Genomic DNA, 3,355 nt, shown 5'->3' with positions numbered 1-3,355 from the left:
ATTTACATTATTTAATATTTATTTTGAGTATATAATTTTATACAAATTCATGGTATTTTATGTGTATTTGTATATATATTTTCATATAAATTTACATTATTTTATGTGTATTTTGTACATATATTTCATTACAAATTTACCTTATTTTATGTTTATTTTGTATGTGTATTTTGTACATTTATATTTATACAAATACACATTCTTTTATTGGTATTTTGTTTATTTATTTTGTTTCGAATTTACATTATTTTATGTGTTTTTTGTTTACATTTTTTTATACGTATTTACTTAATTTTATGTGTATTTTGTATATATATTTTTATAGAAATCTACGTTATTTTATGTGTATTCGAACATATATTTTGAAACAAATTTACATTGTTTTATATGTACAATAAGGTAAATTTGTATTGAAATATATATGGAAAATACATATAAAGCAATGTAAATTTGTTTCAAAATATGTATACGAATACACATAAAATAACGTAGATTTCTATAAAAGTATATATACAAAATACACATAAATGAAGTAAATACGTATAAAAAAATGTATACAAAATACACATAAAATAATTTAAAAACTTATAAAAATAAATAAACAAAATACAAATAAAATAATGTGTATTTTTAAAAATATAAATATACAATATAATCATTAAATTTCGTAAATCTGTATATAACTATATACAAAATACACAAAGTAATTAAATTTGTATGAAAATATATACAAAATACACAAAATAAGCTAAATTTGAATTGAAATATATACAAAATACATGAAATAAAGTAAATTTGTATCAAAATATTTATACAAATACACATATAATAACGTAAATTTGTATGAAAATATATAAACAAAATACACATTAAATAATGTAAATACGTATAAAAAATATGTACAAAATACACATATAATCATTTAATTCGTATCAAAATAAATAAACAAAATACCTATAAAATAATATAAATTTGTATGAGTAAACGTGTATGTTGCATATTTTTTCAATACAAATTTACCTTATTATATACGCATTTTGTATATTAATTTTAATACAAATTTAATTATTCGATATGTATTTTTGTATCTGTATTTTTATAAACATATGCTTTATTTTTTGGGTATTTTGCATCTTTATTTTCATACAAATTTACATTATTTTATTGATATTCTGCTCATTCATTTTGCTACGAATTGACATTATTCTATATGTATTTTGTATATATTTTTCATACAAATATAAGATTACGAAAATTTGAATAAAAATATATACAAAAAAACAAAAAAATAAATTTCAATTTGTATGAAAATAGATATACAAAATACACATATAATTAGTTAAATTTGTATTTAATTATATGTACAAAATACACATAAAATAATGTAAATTTGTATGAAATGAAAACAAATTCACATAAAATTCGCGTTATGTGTATTTTGAATATATATTTTTATAGAAATCTACGTTTTTTTATTTGTATTCGTATATATATTTTGAAACAAATTTACATTGTTTTATATGTATTTCTGCATATCTCTTTCAATACAAATTTACCTTATTGTATATGCATTTTGTATATTTATTTTAATCCAAATTTAAATATTTTATGTGTTTTTTGGTATATATATGTGTATTTTGTAAATATGTGTATTTGCTTATATATTTTGACACAAATTTACAATATTTTATGGGTATTTTGTATATACATTTCAAAAGAAATTTACCTAGTTTTATGTGTATTTTGTATATCTATTTTCATACAAACTCAAATTATTTCTATGTATTTTTGTATATATTTTAATACAAATTTTAGTTATGTTATGTGTATTTTGTAAATTTATTTTCATTCAAATATATATTATTTTATTAGTGTTTTGTTGATTTATATTGATACGAATTTACATTATTTAATATTTATTTTGAATATATATTTTTATACAAATTCATGGTATTTTATGTGTATTTGTATATATATTTTTATATAAATTTACATTATTTTATGTGTATTTTGTACATATATTTTTTTACAAATCTACCTTATTTTATGTTTATTTTGTATGTGTATTTTCTATATTTATATTTATCCAAATACACATTCTTTTATTGGTATTTTGTTTATTTATTTTAATTCGAATTTACATTATTTTATGTGTATTTTGTATACATTTTTTAATACGTATTTACTTAATTTTATGTGTATTTTGAATATATATTTTTATAGAAATCTACGTTTTTTTATTTGTATTCGTATATATATTTTGAAACAAATTTACATTGTTTTATATGTATTTCTGCATATCTCTTTCAATACAAATTTACCTTATTGTATATGCATTTTGTATATTTATTTTAATCCAAATTTAAATATTTTATGTGTTTTTTGGTATATATATTTTTATAAGATTACGAAAATTTGAATAAAAATATATACAAAAAAACAAAAAAATAAATTTCAATTTGTATGAAAATAGATATACAAAATACACATATAATTAGTTAAATTTTTATTTAATTATATGTACAAAATACACATAAAATAATGTAAATTTGTATGAAATGAAAACAAATTCACATAAAATTCGCGTCAAAATAAATAAACAAAATATCAATAAAAGAATGTGTATTTGTATGAAAATAGATATACAAAATACACATAAAATAACCTAAATTTGTATCAAACTATATACAAAAATAAACAAAAATATTTTAAATTTGTATGAAAATAATTATACAAAATACACATAAAATTAGGTAAATTTGTATTGAAATACATACTCAAAATGCACATAAAATAATGGAAATTTGAATAAAAATACATAAACAAATACACTTAAAATAACGTAAATTTGTATAAAAAAATATGTGCAAAACACAAATAGAATAATGTAAAATCGTATCAAAATAAATACACAGAATATTAATAAAATAATGTAAATTTGTATGAAAATAAAGAAGCAAAATTCCCTTAAAATAACGCATTTATAAAAATATATATACCAAAATACACATCAAAAAATTAAATTTGTATTAAAATAAATATACAAAAAACACATACAATAAGGTAAATTTGTATTGAAATAGATATGCAAAATACATATAAAACAATGTAAATTTGTTTCAAAATATATATACGAACACACATAAAATAACGTAGATTTCTATAAAAATATATATACAAATACACTTAAAATGACGTAAATACCTATAAAAATGTATACAAAATACATAAAATAATGTAAATTGTATCAAAATAAATAAACAAAATACCAATAAAAGAATGTGTATTTGTATAAATATAATATACAAAATACATAAAATAACGTAAATTTATATAAAACTATATACAAAATACA

Source organism: Eriocheir sinensis, unplaced genomic scaffold (genome assembly GCF_024679095.1).
Source record: "Eriocheir sinensis breed Jianghai 21 unplaced genomic scaffold, ASM2467909v1 Scaffold142, whole genome shotgun sequence".
Lineage (NCBI taxonomy): Eukaryota > Metazoa > Arthropoda > Malacostraca > Decapoda > Varunidae > Eriocheir > Eriocheir sinensis.
Note: the sequence above shows the minus strand (reverse complement) of the source record.